Source organism: Rattus rattus, chromosome 7 (genome assembly GCF_011064425.1).
Source record: "Rattus rattus isolate New Zealand chromosome 7, Rrattus_CSIRO_v1, whole genome shotgun sequence".
NCBI lineage: Eukaryota > Metazoa > Chordata > Mammalia > Rodentia > Muridae > Rattus > Rattus rattus.
In genome coordinates this window covers 87037410-87057042 of record NC_046160.1, presented here as the reverse complement: position 1 = coordinate 87057042, position 19633 = coordinate 87037410, and the positions used below count along the sequence as shown (strand labels likewise).

Sequence of the window (19633 nt, the reverse complement as noted above, 5' to 3'; positions counted from 1 at the left end):
GAGAAGAGCTTGTATGCCTCTCTCTATACCAAGGGGTCAGCGATGACCATTAACTTACACGAACCAGCAAGATTTCAGCACGCGATTACTTATCGTCAATCAAGAAAAGACAAATTAATTCATAGAACATACAAGTATCTTCTACTTCAGGTACCTTGGCTGAATGCTCAGGAATTGTGAGCGTTTGATCCAAGCTATTTAGTTTTGTTTCCGCAATTAGAAACCTCTGTAAAAGCAAACAATTTACTCACTCTGGTCTAAATTTTCAGAGTCTTTCTTTAAACCCTTGCACATTCATTCTCTTTAGCTAGAATATCCTGGCAAACGTCTTTACTACCAAAAAACTATACCTGTATCTATCCTTTAAAGTCTAGTTCAGACTTGACTTCCTTCATCAGACTTGTCAGTCTTTGATAAGACCAATCAGTTATTAAACGAGTCAGTTTCGATTTTCAAGTCGCAACAAAATAAATGACAATTTTACTATACAGAATGTAACCAAGTTAATCTCATAATTAAACTAATAGTAATTGCAAGTGTCATTATTATGCTCTGAAGACCCTAGGAATAAATCATATGAGAGATTCAAAGGGTCTAGGTAGGCTCATCTAATCCTTTGCCAAGATTTAGCCAGATCTCAGGTCTAGAATGGACTCATACAGGCAGACACAGGAGGTCAAGATTTAGGCTGGCCCTTGCTCAAACAACATTTTAGTAATGCAGACTTCAGTCCAAGTAATCAAATGAATCATACATTAAATAAAATCTTGAAATAGAATACAGTATCAGAGAAAGGATGTTGAGGAACTTACTGTGTTAAAAATAATAAGCATGAAGTTCTGAAACTAGGATATTAAGCACCAGTAAATGATAAATTTAGAAATGGTATGGAAAACCCCTTAGAGAAAAAGTAAGAAATTTTGTTCTGTAGCAATTACCCCTCCCACCTTTTTCTTTCCTCAAAAACTCATGCACTGGGAGAGAAAACTCAACTAACTCCTCCCGACTTCCACTTGTGTACACACATGCACATGTACTATAAAACTCAAAAGATTAAATTTAAAAAATTTCCTTTGATTTATAAGGCATATCAAAGTTGCACATCTCTGGGGATGGGGGAATCAGATGGAGTACATACAGTGTGATGGATTAGTTAAAATCGAGATCTGTGGCTCAAGCCTATAATCCTAGTAGAGGCAGGTGATCCCCTCAACCCCTGCAAAAAATCTAGAAGGGAAAAGAAGCTAGCGGATAGGAGTCAAAGGGAAAAATCAACTCAAATCTACAACTAGAAATAATAAGGAGGAAGTGAGTCTATCACTAGAAGTGGGGAGGCAGGAGTAAAACTCAAACTGAAGTTCATTTAATAGACAAACCAATAAGAAAAATCAGGAACCACAGATTTTCCCAACATCAAGCCCTAAAGAACACCGCCAACATTAGACTGCTAAGTTAAACTCTGACTTTACTTCTTACTAACAGTGTGACCACAATAAGTGTGAAGCCACTAGCTTTTCTGGATCCTTTTCATCTGTGTTATAAGATGTTAATCTTTCTTTTCTTTCTCCCTCCCCCGCCCCCTTATTTAAAAAAAAAAAATGGTCTCACTGTGTAGCTCTGGCTGGCCTAAAACTCAGAGATCTACCTGCCTCAGCTCCTGGAGTGCTGGGATTAAAGGTATGGCTTAAGGTCCTGATCTTCCGGGATTCTTACAAGGAATAAATGTACAGTGCAGCCAGCACACTATAAACACTTACTATAGACCACTTTCCCACCAGAGGAGGGAACCAGCTGTAAGAGGTTTCTCTTGGACAACAGCTTTGTCTGCTGCTTAGCAAAAAGCTTGAGCATTATGTATGTTGGGGCTTGGGGGTAGAATCTGAACTCAGAGACTCACTCATGCTAGGTTAAGTAGTCTACCAATAAGCTATACATTTATCTCTTGTGTAACAAATACATTTTAAAACATACTTTAAACACGTTAATAGTAAACAGGGGATGGAGGCAATTAAAAAATGCCATTTCTTGCCTGGCTGACAATATCAAAGTTGGGAAGAATGTGAGGAAACAGAAACTAGTGACTGCACTGACAGCGAAAGCTAGGAAATGTGCACATGCCAGCTCAGTGACCCTAGTGACCTATTCCAGAGCAGTGTGCTATGAACAGCAGACATGCCCAGGTTATGGAGTCACCTTTGTGATTGTCTGTCCTGCATCTTACAAGCTGGAGTAAGGCAACAAAAGTAAGCGAATACCATGTCTCCAAATGAATGTTCCAGATGTACACTTATATTAACAAGCTCAAGTACATACATCAGGATTCTTACTATGGTCAGTTAAAGAACTGGGAACACACCATCTTAGAGAAACTGTCCTATCTGACAAAGACCATGTGTACAGTGACCATCACTAAGAGCTATAATCGCAAACCTCGGAAATAACCTGATTCTGAAAAGGCAGAAAAGATAGTAAAGGGATAGCATTTAACAGACATTGGACTCTATCACACGTTTTTCCCAACAAAAGGCAGTATCTTGTTGAGTAATGCAGAAAAGCAATTCTACGTACACATGTTATAGCATATCAACAAGGACAGTGGCTGCAAACTCCACGAGCACAGGGACTTTATTCACTGTGCACTCCAGCACTCAGAGCCTAACAGCAGAAATGCAATAGCACATCATAGTGTTAGTTTCTCTCTGGGAAGAAAAGAGACAGTGAGTTTAGGAAGCAAGTCTGGCTGTACTAAAGGGACAAGGAGGATTTGAGGAACAACTGCTTCCTCTAAAGTGTACTCAACTCTTCCAACAGTTATCTCTACCAACAAGTCCAGAGAAAGCCAAGTCATGTTTTAAAAGCACGTGGAATTCTCTTAAAAAGTAACCCATAGCCCACACTCTCACCTCTCAGCAACTAGACAAGATATTAGTGAATAATCACAGGCATAGAAGTAACGTGGCGCCAAGCAGTGGTGGTGCACGCCTCTCAAGCCAGCACTCATCCCAGATTCCGAGTCTAACACCTACTTGGGTACACACAAGTATTGGCAGCTGATCTGATGATCTGCATTTCAAAACAAAGTGCCACAGTGAACGTCATGAGTCCTTTAAAATGAAACCAACTTCTAAACTCACTCATTAAAGGTCCACCTGCTTTTTCCTGTGGTGCTAGAATAGAAACAAGCCCAGGACCTGGTGTATGACACAGTTTATAGCAAAACTACATCCCTCTCACTAAGTTTGCCCCTCTCATGAAGCAAAGCTAATGTAATAATCTACTAGTCATGAGGCTTAATCTTCTAAGAATTAAACCGAATGGGAGTTCTAAAAAGCTCCTATGCTTTACTGTTGACCTTATAAGAAATATAATAGTAAACATGGAAGCAACATGACTATAAATTAAAAGGTAGAACAGATAAATAAGTGGATACTATTTATGCTATGCTATGCTATGCTATGCTATGCTATGCTATGCTATGCTATGCTATGCTGAGCATCCCTATGTAACTCCATATTAGCTCCTAAACACAAAGTATTGTCTATTTTGGGCCATCTTTTAAAAAAAAAAGACCGAGTCAAACTACATTTGTTTGCCTGTAGACACAGTCTAATAAACAACTCCCCACGTTTCTATGCCAAATCGACATATGTAAACAATGTGAGGAAAATGACGCTCTTAGCAAATGATACCACATAATGCTTACAGCAGTATTTAGTGTGGGTATTTATGGTGGGGGTTGGTGAGATCCAAGGACATACTCAAATAACAAAAGATCACTGCTTAACTGTCATTGCAACAGGAAGGATGGTGGGAACCAAAGAGCCTCTGATGAGCATTAAAATAGATACAGTTATAAAGACGGGTGTATCTAGAATAGATCTGCTTAGTAGCAACCTAAAGGTGGAAAGGAAATTCAGAGAGAAGTGCACACAGTAAGAGGCAAGAAGCTTCTCAGGGAAAGAGGGGTTGGGAGGACAGTAGTAGCTAAAGGCATAGGAAGCAACGCACAGCGTGGCAAAATGGGAGTTATATGCAGGGGATGCAAAATACATGTGTACTAGTGCCATCAAATTTTTACACTTTATATAGCCCATCAGTGCTTCTGTCTGATGAACTTCGTCCTCGAAGGGTCTGCTGGCTTCTGGAGTGTATACTGAATAGTATCAGGGTCCGCTGGCTTCTGGAGTGTATACTGAATAGTATCAGGGTCCGCTGGCTTCTGGAGTGTATACTGAATAGTATCAGGGTCCGCTGGCTTCTGGAGTGTATACTGAATAGTATCAGGGTCCGCTGGCTTCTGGAGTGTATACTGAATAGTATCAGGCAACACACGAACAGCTACAGTTCAGGGAAGCAACACACACTACCTGCAGTCACACCTCTGAGAAGGATCACTTAAACCACACAAAGCACTTTTAATTTCCCAAGCCATGATTAATTAAGACAGCTACCTCGGGGTTGGGGATTTAGCTCAGTGGTCGAGCGCTTGCCTAGCAAGCGCAAGGCCCTGGGTTCGGTCCCCAGCTCTGGAAAAAAAAAAAAAAAAAAGAAAGAAAAAAGAAAAAAGAAGGAAAAAAAAAAAAAGACAGCTACCTCAAGGTTATCCGTAGAAATGAAAAAAGGGGGGGGCATAAAAACTAAAGCAAATTGGGAGTAAAGACCTCTCATGAAGGAAAACAAAACAGAAATGCATCTATATCTACAAATGTAATTCTGATATAAATACAGAAGCAAGCTGTCAAGAACTATATCATAAACAAGAAGGCACAGGAGAAGAGAGGTGAGGCTGGGATGAGGCTCCAGATTTCTAGACAGACACTCCAATTCTACACATGGCATCACATGGACATGGACATGAATGATCAGGGCCTGTTAGAGACAGATGAAGTAAGTGCTCAAGGTTCTGAGAGAACAAACACAGTAACAAAACCCAACTTCCCCAGAGTTAACATTGTTCCCTGCCTACAAGTCTGTATGTATCATTTCCTAAACACCTATACTTCCAAGAGGGGGAAAAAGTCTAAAATTATTATTCAAGGACAGGGAGACACACAGACACACACACAGACACACAGACAGACACACAGACATACAAACACACACACACACAGCACCTTAAACATAAAAGGCTGTGTTTTTCATAAAAAGTCAAAAAGGTAGACTGTATTAGCTACAAATCAGAACCTATCAATCAAGCCAGGATGACACTGAACAATGCTGTCATTTCTTTAAAGGCATACTGAAAATCGTTTTCTGGAAATGAAAAAGATGAAAACCAGAAAGTTGCAGTGGAGATGACATTGGGAGTGAGGGTCAGCAAATGGTCCTTTCTGAATTCATCCTGCCTCACATGCATCTTTCCTAATAGACTATTTCTTGCCTATGATAAACCCTCCTGTGAGAGCTCTGGCGTTGGAGACTCTTCTGGGCGCCCACATTAGCTTCCTGGGCTCTTTCACGTCTTGCTTTTTTGAGACAGGGTTTCTGTAGAGTGGCCGTGGCTGGCCAGGAACTTGCTATGTACGTAAGGCCAGCCTCAAACTCAGAGGTCCTGGAACTCACTGTTCAGAAGTGATGGGGTTAAAAGTGTGTGCTATATCAGGCCTTGAATGTGGCATAAGTGCTACTCAAGTGACCACCAAAACCTTCCTGCTCTCCTAGCTGTCCAACTGCTTCTCTTTTAACCTTTCTGAAAAGTGATGATCCCACAGTGGTGCTTGGCCAGGGTCCTCCAAGACACTTTACCTAATTAATTTTGAGCTGTGGTTTTTGTTTGTTTGTTTGGGGGAGGGGAGCATGGGAATAAAGGTTTTATTTGTGTTTTCATTTTGTGTATGGCTGCTCTGCCTGATATGCAACACAAGCCTGCCCAATGGTCACAGAAGCTAGAAGAGAGCATCAGATCCCCTGGAACTGGAGCTACAGACGGCTGTGTGCCACCATGTAGGGACCTCAGGAAAAGCAGCCAGTGCCCTTACCATCTCCCCAGCTGCTATCTAACCAATGCCTCAAAGCTCTTTTCAACACTATTATCCCTCCAGAAACAACCTTCCCTTGACTGCTACATACCTACTTTCAATACTGTTTCTGGTTCCCTACCCTTGTCTTCCTGAGAGGCTTACCCCATCTCCCCAGCCATTTTAAGTATGGCCTTCTTCCATATGCTGCCGTCCTAAGCTCTTCCATCAAATCTCAAGGACTGTGCTTCTTAAATATTATTAGTGCATAATTATCTTTTTAAAAAACCTTTAAGATTTTATTTTATACATGTGAGTGCACTGTAGCTGTCTTCAGACACACTAGAAGAGGGCATCGGATCCCATTACAGATGGTTGTGAGCCACCATGTGATTGCTGGGAATTGAACTCAGGACGTCTGGAAGAGGAGTAAATGCTCTTAACTAGTGAGCCCTCTCCAGCACTTTAAAAAAACATTTTTAAAAAATTATTTTTATTTTGTGCATTGGTATTTTGCCTACATGTATGTCTGTATGAAGGTGACAGATCTTAGAGCTACAGATAGTTGTGCTCAATCATTTAAAAATACCAGGGAAGCTATCCACACCTTTAGGACTTAGTAAATAAACAGCAAAGCACTATAAAACATCACATTAGCCATGCAAGCCTTTAATAACAGCACTCAGAAGGCAGAGGCAGGTGGATCTCTGTGGCCAGCCTAATCCACATAGCAACCAATACATACTTTTCTCAAAACAAACAAATTAAAGATCAGAAGAACAGAAATACACCTTCATATTAAGATTAAGATGAAGAGTTATGTCTAGGGTTGGCAAGACAGCTAGCTCACTTGGTAAAGAAGCGTGCTTCTGAGTATGATGACTAGAATTCAAACCTTGGGAACCAAGAGGCAGAAGGACAGCTGATTCCTACAAGTTGTCCTCAGATCTCCACATGCATGCCATGACACCATCACCCGCGCACGCGTGCGTGCGCGTGTGTGTGTAGCCAAAAACTAAAAACACCACCCTAAAAATATATGACTGTTTGATATGTGCTATTAAAGAGTTCCTTTTACCTTAAAATCTAATTTTCCTTGCTGGCAAAATCAGTAACTTTATTTGCTTGCTAATTAGCTTGTTCTAGGATATGTGTAAGAAGTTAAGGTTAAAAAAAACTGAAGTAAGGGAACTGGAGAGATGGCTCCGCAGTTTAAAGCACTGACTGTTCTTCCAAAGGTCCTAAGTTCAAATCCCAGCAACCACATGGTACCTCACAACCATCTATGATGGGATCTGATGCCCTCTTCTGGTATGCATGAAGAAAAAGCAGTCATATACATTAAATAAATAAATAAATAAATAAATTGAAAAGCAGAAACAGCACAAGGCAATAAGTAGTATACAAATCTAGTCAATAAACTCCCATTTAAAAGCTGTTACTCTTCGATGGGCAGTGGTAGCTCACACTTTTAATCCTAGCACTTGGGAAGTAGAGGACGACAGATCTCTTGGTTCAAGGCCAGCCTTGTCTACAGAGTTTCCAGGACAATCAGGGCCACACAGAAAAACCTTGTCTGGAAAAAGCATAGAAATAAAACCTGTTTTTATTAAAATTGTGGATATTATTTTACTACAGAGAGATAAATTTACAAGAAAAAAATTTATAGTAGCTAAAAAATTAAGCCTGTCAACAGCAGTAGCAGTCAGACCTTCAGAAGTTGTTGCCCTCTCCCCATTCCATCAACCAACACACACACACACACACACACACACACACACACACACACACACACACACACACACACAGTGTCACTGCCTCATCACTCCATGAGGAGAACAACACTGCTGCATTCTAATTAGCAGCATAAAGTCTAAGGCTTTAATTCAATCTTGAGTCCACCTGCCTGCTTCATTCAAAGCAGCAAAACAAAACAATACCTGTTGTGGGGTGAATAACAGCTCCGAAATTACCAGGCCTTAATCCTGTGCTACCTAATTTTGGAGGTCAGAAAGATGGTCTTTGTAGAGATTAAGTTGGGAATTTGAGATGGGAAAGTAATCCTGGGAGATCCACATCTACATGTCCTTGACTCAGTTAGAAAATAACTGGCACACGAAAGTCACCTGACAGCACAGAACCGTCTGAGGATGGTCACCTTGGTACTTGGAGCCATGTGCCTACAAGGCAAGGACTAGGATGCAAACAGCCACAGAAGGAGCGGGAGAAAGCCACTGGAGTGAGCACATTCCTCCAATTTCTTGACTATGACCTAGACCTAGTGACACCTACTTTACACTAGAACTAAAGTGCTTTAAACCACTAAGTTCACGGTAATTTATCAAGTCAGCTGTGAATACTAATGCCCAGTAGTACTCAAGGGCTTCTACTGGCAAAGATGGTAATCTGCAGTAACTGCAATAAGAAACAGGAGAAAACCAGTGAGGACCCTTCAAAGAACAGGCATAATAAACTGTTAAGTCTATATAATCCAGTCTCTTAGTTTAAATTCCAAGGGGAACATATGAATGGTGCCCAGATAGTCTAACAAACAAGAGTTAACTATTTTGGGGTAAACAACAGAGAAAATTAGTAACCTTTAAGTAGAAAGCAGAAACAAAATTTGTGGAGCCATCAAACTAGAACAGATCTGGAAATTTCCTACCTACTGTGCTACAAGGTGCTATGCATGGCAGCAGGAGAGAAAAATCATCCACGGACTTACACTGTGGTAGATCCTACATGTTACAAAAGATGTGCCCACTGGTACAATGATGCAGGACTGAGGGGTGATCAACTACTTTCTGACCAAATCTGAGGCTTGTTCCACTGGAGGGAAGTGGCATCTCATTATAAACCTGATCAAGAGTCCAGGGCTAAAGAGGTCATAATCCTAGGGCAGCAGTTTGCAACTCCTCTAGAGGCTACCTTAGAAAACACAGATACGGGACTGGAGAGGTGGCTCAGTGGTTAAGAGCACTGACTGCTCTTCCAGAGGTTCTGAGTTCAATTCCCGGCAACCACATGGTGGTTCACAACCATCTGTAATAGGATCCGATGCCTTCTTCTGGTGTGTCTGAAGACAGCTACAGCATACTTACATATAATAAATAAATAAATCTTTAAAAAAAAAAAACACAGGGGGTTGGGGATTTAGCTCAGTGGTAGAGCGCTTGCCTAGGAAGCACAAGGCCCTGGGTTCGGTCCCCAGCTCCGGAAAAAAAGAAAAGGAAAAAACAAACAAACAAACAAACAAACAACCCACACAGATACTTACAATTCATAACAGTAGCAAAATTACAGTTAAGAAATTGCAACAAAACTAACCTTATGGTTGGGGATACCACAACATCAGAACTGTATTAAAGGCTGGCAGCAGGGGGAAGCTTATACTGTAGTTTTGCTAAATTCTCTTGTCAAACTGCCTTTAAATATTTGTTTATAGCCACAGGCTAATGATGGTCTTGGTCTGGGTCTGGTCAGAGAAGCTTGTCTGTACTGAGCACCAGTCAAAGCAGTCAGATGGAACCAGTCAGAGTGCTGAGAAGAGCACATGTGACAGCTGAGTGCTCAGTGCTCCCTGGGATATTTCTATAGTGCTCCTCTTCCACCCTCAGCCACTGCCAAGGCTCAGGGAACACTGAGGAGGAGGGGGAGGAAAGGATGCAAAAGTCAGAGGATGGGAGGGCGCCGTGAACTGACAGCAGTCATGGTTACCAGCACAAGGCTGCACTAGTCAATTCTCCAGCATAGATGGGAGAGACTTGAGCTCCAGTTCCCACCTGAGGAGCACTGAAGTTGCCCAGGAGTAGTGAACAGCCTCACACAAATGTGTACTCAGGCAGGGCTAACTGGGCTCAATGGGTTATCAAAAAACCTAACAAGATGACAAGGCTTTAAGGTGGGAGGGGGTCTGGGAGGAGAGGGATTTGGATCGGAGATGATCAAGATACATTGTATGCATATACGAAATTATCAAAATAAAAAATATTCCAAAAAATTATGGACCATAAATATATAAATTCTGAAAAAGTATTCAAGAATGTGTTGACTTTGATTTACTTGAAAAAACAAAACTTACGCATAAAAAAATTTTAAAAAGCTGGTTTGTAAAACATGAAAAATAAGAAAAAAATCATTAGCGAAGGTAAGAAAATAAATTTAGGAGATTAAAAAAATTGCAACATTTTAGCTGCCAGGAGAGGAGCTGGGAGATGCAAGCCATGTGCCTAGGGAAACTAAGGAAAGCAGCCGCCTGTGTCAGAGTGAGTGCATGGAGAGATGCACACTAAGGAGACTCTCACACATCGAAAGAAAAGCAAACAGCAGGGGAGCAACTAAACCAGGTCCGAACCAATCACCAATCGAAGCCCAAGGACAACAAACAGCAGTGCCTTTGCCCGGCAGGTGACTCATCCAGAAAGTTCACATCAAGAGCTTCACGGTCCAATTAAAAAACCCAGAATGTTTTTGGTTTACAGTTTTACATTGGGCTGTACTCATAGCTATTTGGGGACATAGGTATGATAATCATAAAATAAATTTAAGCTCAATAGAAGCTGGACAGCATCAAAGCATAATTTGATAATGAAATTCATTATTATAATGATTCAGACAAATCTAACATGTCCCTCCTCACAAGGAACAAATTAGCTTGCTTCAGACTCCTTTGCAGTATCAACTAGGCCATGGTAAAACAATGTCTGTGTATTCTGTGGCTAAAGAAGCACACTCCACCAACTATGCAAACATGTTCTTAGAAAAAACAAAGTTAAATGTGACTATAAATAACCAATAACCAAGGAGCATTCACTTTAACGGGATCTGATAACATCCTCAGTTGTGTCTAAAGACAGCTACAGTGTACTCATATAAAATATATAAATCTTTAAAAAGGAAAGTTCAAAGGAGCCAGGTGTGGAGGCGTACGCCTTCAATCCCAGCACTCAGAAGCAGAAACAGGCAGATGTCTGAAGAGTGGCCAACCTCCGAGTCTGAGGCTAGTCTCGTTTACACAGCAAATTCCAGGCCGGGAAAGGCTATAGTGAGACCATCTCAAAAGACTTCCAGGGAAAACGTACAACTATAGCATACCCTAAAAACATCTGACAAAATTCATTCTTTGGTAATTCATATTTAAAATCAAAGATGAGGGCTGGAGAGCCGGCTCAGCTGTTTGCTCTCCCAGAGGTCCTGAGGTCAATTCCTAGCAACCACATGGTGGCTCACAACCATCTGTAATAGGACCCGATGCCCTCTTCTGGTGTCTGAAGTCAGCTATAGTGTAATCACATACATAAAAATAAATGAATAAATAAATAAGTAAGATAAAAAAATGAAACACTGTGACTACAACAATTCCTGAGGGAAAAAAACAAGAGCGGGATATTCTTCCTGTTACTTAGCAATGTCTGGAAAGACTGACTTGTTAACACGGTGAGATAGAAATGCGAAACGGTAACAGGGCAAATTTCCCAACAACTACTGAAAACCTAACATGTACACATGAAAAAAAACTGTCAGGTCACAAGGATATAGAGAAATCATATGAAAACTATTAACAATTTGTCATTTAAAAAATTAAAAGAAAACAGCAATAAAATCAGAAACGTGGAGTGGGTATGGCAGGAAGCACCTGTTCACCAACCCAGCGTGTGGGAGGCTGAGGTAGGTAGGAGACCAAGTTCAAGAGCCTGCCTGGGCAACACCGACCACCTTTAAGGAGGCTCTGTCTAGAATAAGACTTTACTTACACAGATCCATTATGAAGATCATGTCATCCTAGTGGACTATAAACTCAATAGAGCCACAAGTAGGCCTCGATCAAATTTCAAAATATATTTGGAAAAACAAATGTGAATGAGTGGCCCACACACTCTCAAGCACCAGGAATTGCACCATCAGAGTGTTTGAGAGGCGGTTCTGAAACAGACGAACCTGAGGGGTAAAACAGAGCTGAGACCAGGGAGGAACCTGACAGGAACAGGCTCAGCAATGGTGACAACAGCCTTCTCCGCCCCTGCTGTGGGAAGCCACCTCCCACCTTATAAAGATACACAAGAGTAAAGACTTAAATCGAAAATTTAATAATAGGGCCGTACCAGTACACCTGGAAAATCTCTCTGACTTGAGGGTAGGAAAGAGCTTTCCAAGCATGGCAGTAATGGAGCAAAGGGAAAGGAAGATAAAACTCCAGAGGAATAAAACTCTGCACCTGAATAAACTTTTATACTTAGAAAAAGTTTGTAAAACTAGGGGGAGTGTTTGGTGTGTACTTCTGAGACAGGAGGGTCGTCACACATTGAGGACAGCAAGACCCTATCTCAGGAACAAAATAACATAACAGTAATACCAACAAAAAATTCTGAAAGGCAAGCAATTTTAAGTACCTGCAATATATGAAACAAAACTTAGCGTTCCTAAAATATATAAAAGACTCTTAAGACAAGAACTACTGATTTATCATTTTCAGACTGAGTCTACCACAGCCAGGGCCCTGGAACCGGTTGAGGCCTAAAACAGCTTGAAGTCCTAATCCTCCAATATTCACCCCTGGGAAGAGCAAACATTTCAACGAAAATGAAATGGAAAAAGGCAATTAAATGAATAAATAAAACACATAGATAAGTAAGTACATGGAACAATGACCAACCTCACTAGCCATTATACACAAACTTATTTTTCACATATTACCTTCCTTTAAAAAGATTTTTGGATTTATTTATGTGTGTCGGTGTTCTGTCTGAATGTCTGTATGTGCACCATCTGTATGCTCAGTGCTCTTGGAGGTCAGAAGAGGCTGTCAGCTCCCTTGTGTGAGCTTTTGGGTTAAGCCAGCCCCAAGCATATACCTGAGCCATCTTTCTCCAGCTTTCTTGAAGGTTATTCATAATTCCCATTACAGGCAAAGAAATTTGGTCTTTTTTTAAAAAAGTATTTCACAGAGATAGACAGGGATCAGTCATTTGAAAGGATATGTAAGCTACATTAATAACAAATGACCCTTAGATACAGGCACTGCAGAGCCTCAAGTCTAGAGCTCTGTGCTCCCTGACGTAAGGCAATAGCAGAATTCTCTAGCATGACTTGTTGCACAGATGCTCAAAGCCAGCCAAGTGTGGCACCTCATCTATAGTGAGCCAAATCTCACGCAGCAAAGGTTCTAGCAGCTCGTGTTTTCTAAACACTTTACATCAAAGAGAAGTCTGTGCCACCAGATCCTCTGGAACTGGCGTTACAGATGAATTCGAGCCACCGTGTGGATGCTGGGCTCACCTGTGTTGGTGACACAGATTTTCCTGCATGGTCTATTAGCTGGCAGTTTACAAAGCCAATGTTTTAGGATGCCACATTAATTTTCTTCCGAGGTTTGTATTTTCTCAGATTCCTCTTGACTCAATTATTATTTTAAAACAAAAACAAAATAAAAAACAAAATAATCTAGCCTGGAGGTTAATTAGTTAAAAATCCATATTAAGTTTCTCCTAATATAATATAGGTCATTTATAAAAAGATTTATATAGAAGTCTTTTACAGAGTATCCTTATCATTAAAAAAAAAATAGTATATACATTATAAACCTGTTTCCATTAGAAGCTCAATTTAAATCAAGCAACTCTAACTGTTAAGATAATTAACCTCAAAAAAATGAACTCCACTTGCTCTAAGAAAATACATTCCTATCACTTTGTTCTTAAAAAATTAGATACAAAATATTCTAGGCAATATTTCTGATACAAAGAACTAAATATTTGCAGGAAAATGTAAGAGATAATGTTAAGTGAAATAACATGTATGTAGAAGATATCAACAAAACCCATTATTTTGCATGATAACAATTATTTTGTAAGCTGACGGGAGAGTAAGAGCCCACTTTCATCATTTCCTTAGAAAACTGTGTATAAATGTAGATTTATATGGAAGTCTTTTACCAAATGTCCTAAAAGTTAAAACAAATAATACAGCCATTATAAATAAATCTGTTTCTATTACAAGCTCAATTTAAATCAGGCAACTTTAACCATTAAAATAAAACAATGAACCTCAAAACAAACAAACAAGCCCCACTTGCTCTAAGAAAATAAAGAAGTCTTGGCATTTAAGACCCTTGTTAGGAGCGATAGCTTAGCAGTCAAAGAGAACTAAAGAGAATTGACTACTCTTGCAGAGAACCCAAGTTCGGTTCCCAACACCCACATGGCAGCCCACAACTGTCTGCTAAACTCCAAGATCTGACACCCCCCACATACAGCATACAAGCAGACTAAACACTCATACACGTAAAATACACAAAATATTCTTGACAGCATCTCTAACCTATTACTCTACAGTATCTAAGACTTCATAGCTTATAGCCTCCTGCCCATGAATTCCCAGTTTGTTTACTACAATAGCACTTTACTGATTTTAAAATTCTATGTGGGTTTCTGATTTTGAGGGCACTTCTACTGACTGATCCTAAAAATCTCACTGATTAATGATTCTGACCAAGCCAGACAGTTCTTATGTCTCACACTGAGCCATTTCTTAACTAGCTCTATTTTGCTGGTTAATGATAGAGTCCCAATCCTACAAGGTATGGGTTCCTCTAACATGGAAACCCAGAAGGATGCTACTGGGTCCTCTAGGAGACTCCAAAAACCTATTTCAAGGTGACTATATGGCTTTACTACTCTACACTGGTTCCAACTTGAATACCTTGGATAAGACTGTAAGACCTTCAAAATTCCTAACCAAGGTTCTAGAAAAAGAATCTTAGGGAACTAAGTATCAGAAACCTATTTGTTTTATCACTGAAGTATGACTGAGCGTCATACAACAAAGTTATTTTTTAAATTCACCCATCTTTCTTACCCTTTATCACATTACATCTTTGTCTCAGGTGTTCCTCTGCCCTCCCCATTTCTCTCATCATCTTACTATGTAGCCCTGACTAGTCTGGAACTTGGTGTGTAGACCAAGCTGGCCCTAGCCTCTGCCCCCTGAGTGCTGGGGTTAAAGATGTGCCCCAAAGTGCCTAGCTTTATTCTTCTCTTCAACAGCCTCACTTTTATTCTACTGTACCAAATTCAGTGTCACTGGGATCTGAAGCCATTGGAATCTGTTCTTACCACTCTTCTCTCCCACACCTCAAGTAATGCCACTCTACCTAACCATCTAGCTTTCAAGTCTGTCTTACTGAATGAACTTGGGCGGAAAGGAGAGCCCCTGAACCCAAGCCTGAGGGCTGCAAAGAGAAACCTTTCAGTGAAACTCAGGCAAGCCTGAGTAGTATTAGCAGGAGGGGGAAAACAAAAACAAAATCATGAAGACTACAATAGTGGCATTTTGAAAAGGAAATCACGGGTTGGGGATTTAGCTCAGTGGTAGAGCGCTTGCCTAGGAAGCGCAAGGCCCTGGGTTCGATCCCCAGCTCCGGAAAAAAAAAAACCAAAAAAAAAAAAAAAAAAAAAAAAAAAGAAAGAAAAGGAAATCACACAGTAACCATCAAAAAGCACTAGAGACCTATGCATATATTCAGTTATGTTAGAGACAAGTCTGAGTCTTGATTTAATTTGAACACTCTCTGAATTAGAGTATTTTTTCCCTAGTTACACAAGAAAAAAGCAATGATTTTACCTATAAGTAGTTCTCTTTTGAGCATTAACACTGTTTTGGGTTTTTTTTTTAAGTTACCTGCATTGCATTTATATAAAATATTCATATAGACAAATCTACAGACAAAAAGAGATTTTTAGGGATAGGAGAGAAAGACTCAGGGACCAACTGCTGGAGAATATAAATCTTTGGGACTATAAGAATACCCTCCAACTAACTGGGGGAAGGGAGCATAGCGACATCTATCTATGTCTCAGCTCCTCAGGAGGCTGAGATGGGAGGGCTGAGCAAACCCAACAGCTAGAGACCAGTTTAGGGGGCAGTGGGAAAGCCTGTCCCCCAAACAGTTTAAACTAAGCGAGCACAGCAGCTGTAGTAGTGACCGCTAATTCTGTGAACAAAAAACCACCACTCTAACCTTCAAGTGGGCAAACTCACGGCATGTGACCTAGAAAAGCTGTTTAGGGCTATTCCTACAGCCTTTTCTGCGTTTCACTTTACATAAACTGGCTGAAACATGGCCATAAGACTAGACATACTAATATGGAAAAGATCTGTATTTGTTTTTCTAAAGGAGAAAGAAATTACTGGAAAATTTCTCAGTTGCCCAATATTTCATTGTATAGCTGCAACTAAGTATTTACTTTTACAATTAAATATTTATACCTTCCTCCACAACAAATAGCTTCAAATAATTCTAATGCAAGTGAAGCCCTGTATTAAATGTCCCCAAATAAAAGCTGTAAAAAAATTCAAAATGCAACTAGAATCAACTAATTGAATCAACCAAAATAAGACAAAGGTCTACTATGCTAACGGTCATTCTTCTAACCCCTAAATTATTAGTTCTTGCCAGACCAGGTAAAAATTTACTAGTATTCCAGCCAATCGGTTTGTCCAGATGTTGGCCAGTTTCAGAGTGCACATCACAGAGTTTTGCGGCCCGTGTTTCCTAACTTTCTAAAAGTTATCCACATTGCATAGTGCGTAAGGATACCGGCCACACACTGCTTACATATGTCTCACACAGTTTTCTAATGTAAATTTTACAAGTACACCGAATAAGTGCCTGAAAAAATATCTGAGCCAAATTTAGCTGAAGGGCTCCAGAGACTATAAAAATTAGAGACTGACCCATTTCTCTAACCATTATAGTCTGGATTTAAATGGCATAGAGTTACTTTCTCTGTAAGTCCTCTGCGAATGTGTGATACGTACAATCTCCATTGGTCTCGTCCGCTACAGATTTTAATATAGCTAATTCTAGGTTTTCTAATGTTTAATCCTTGTAACAATTCAGACTTGGAATCCAATAGCTGAGTTCCCGGGCCCCGCTACCCTTTCTTCTTTTGCTGAAAACAAGCCCCTCAACTGAACACCTGAAACATTTGCTAAAACCTTGTATGTTTAAGTCGAAAGAAGGGAGAGGTGTAACTTATTTAACATTTAAGGTGAGACATTCTTCATCAGCACAAGAAATACATGGGGCTTCTAAATATTTTACATATAATTGTGCCCTCTAGGAAAGTCAGCCAATAGCAGCTGCTCTAAGAAGACTTAAGAGATGTGTCTTCCAAAACAAACAGCACGAACATTCACGGACTCTATACACTGACACAGATACTTCCAATGTAGGACAGGGATGCTGGGAAAGGAATAAGAAATTACATCCAATTGCTGCATATATTTGAATAGCCTCACTTCAGTGACATGGGCGAAAGAACACCAAGTCCCTATCACTTTCCCTGTCTCAGGAGATTGATCTGCCACTAGCCACATGCTCAGAGAGGCACTCACTGTCAGAGCAGTCTCTGATTATATTTAAGATTCATGAAGAGAAGCTGCCTCTGTGGCCAGTATTTAGCACAGGATAACACCCGATAGGGTGCACGTGGAGGAAATGAAGGGCAGCTGCCATCTTGACTTTCCCATTGTCAGCAGGGAATCTGTTCTACAAACAAAGAGATTCTGACCTGCCAGCAAACCATGTCTTACCATTTCCACCCGTTTACCCTGTAGAACGCAGTGCATTCAGTTTCACTGCCCCACACACACACACACACACACACACACACACACACACACACACACAAACAATCACAACAGGTCACATATAGGAAATACTGAGCTGGGCAATGCCCATGTGAAGTGGGGAAGAATAATAAGGTGGCAGTACCTTCTGAGTTGGGTTGTTTACAGCAGCCTAGGCAACCTAATGAGATCCCCATCCTAGGAAAACATCAAACTAGAGAGCTACAGATGTGTTCATTAAAAATTCTTCTTCTAGGCCGGAGAGATGGCTCACAGGTTAAGAGCCCTGGCTGCTCCTCAGAGGTCTTCAGTTCAATTCCCAGCAATCACACGGTGGCTCAAAACCATCTGTAATGAGATCGGGCGCCCTCTTCTGGTATACAGGCATATATGCAGGCAGAATGCTGCATACATAATAAATCTTTGAAAAAGGTATTTTACATGAAAAGCTCTAACTTATGGGAGCAGGAGGCACTCCTCTGACAGACTTAGAGCTGCAGTAGAGGAGCTACTTTCCCATTGCCCACAGCCACTGTAGGACCAGCAGTCCCATGACTGATTACATGCTGAGGGACCACAGCAGCAGGAAGCATGTGTGCAGACACATGACACATCTGTCACACGTGGGCTAAGCTGTGGACTGACCACAGAAAAGTAGCTAGCACTTGGCAGACCTACTTCTTGACATCCCCGCCTTCTGTATCTCAGTAGGAAGGCTCAAATATATTCCAAGCCAGGGCAGGGCGCCCCACCCCCCACCATTCTGAAGCATGGGGACAAGCTGCAAAGATGTTTTCCTAAAGCCTAGCAAGTTTTGACATTTTTGCATAGAAAACAAGAACAAAACAAAATACATAGTTATTTGTATTTTGTCTCATTTTTCACTTCTGAATTGTTAAAAATGGAGGGCAAACCCTATCCTATAGATGTAATAACAATTTGATTAAAGTTTCTGCCAATCATACTAAAGGAAGCAGTACTAAGAATTTAGGCATTCGAAGCTGGTAATCAATTATGTTGTTCTTTGAAACAGAATATATACTTTGTGAATAGCACATTCGCTAAAATAACTTAAGATATACATAGGGAGAGTAAAAATGATTTTCCCATCTCTGCTTGAGACAGTCATACCACAGATAAATGCAAAGTACCAGTCTACAATTACACTGAATTGCACATGACCTATACTTTCTTAGAGTCTGACATATTTCTAGCTCACATTTAATTTGTTGTCATGTGATCAGAAACCAAAAGAGAATGAAATGATAACAGGAATATACTGAAGAACTAGTTCCAGTAAGTAAAGGCCCCAATTTTCAAGGACTTTCTTTTATACTATAGCCCCAGAAGTGAGTGTCTGTATGTGTTCCCTAGCATATATGTAACTCTGCTTGGTAAAAAGTTCTAAAGGGAACTAAAGTATATGATATGTTTTTCACATGTTTTATACACTGCTATATTAGATCCCCACTCACCACCAGAGTCACACTCGATACAACACAACTGAAGTCATGCCCTTTGTATAGCAAGACCGAAACCTCACTACCCACCAGGCTTTCAACAGCAGCAACAGAAGTCCAATCACTGGAGCCAGCCCTGGTGGAGACTGCACAGATGACCAAGCTGAAGGGCAAGAGCACGGGAGAGCGGACACAGCCACTCAACTGCATGAATGCAGGGGGGTGCCCTCCCCCCAATTACCCCTTACAATGTGGTATTTGGGAGAGCAGACCCTGCACCTCTTCTGGGCAACACAGTAGAGCTGGCACTTATGGCTGACGCAGATGAGCCAGCTCCCAAGGTGTAAGCATGAGAGAGCTGGCCCACCCTCACAGGCTACAACACTTGGAAGAGTGGGCCTCATGCCTTAACTGGGCAGCACAGTGGGACTGGTTCTGGAGGCATGGGAATGGGTGAGCTGGCTGAGGGCATGAGAGCAGGAGTTGACCCTGCCTCCTGCTGACTGTGGTATTAGGTGGCCTAGCTAGAGTCGTGCTGGAGAGCTCACCCTGGTGGTGTAGATAAGGGACAGCAGGTGTGCTGATCAG

At 40.9% G+C, this 19633-nt stretch overlaps 1 protein-coding gene across 1 annotated transcript in view; it reads right to left on the bottom strand.

Annotated features, from left to right (window-relative positions):
- Nucleotides 1-19633, bottom strand: part of Ppm1a (protein phosphatase, Mg2+/Mn2+ dependent 1A) — a 38332-nt gene that overhangs the window by 12225 nt on the left and 6474 nt on the right. The gene's annotated exons all lie outside the window — the stretch shown is intronic.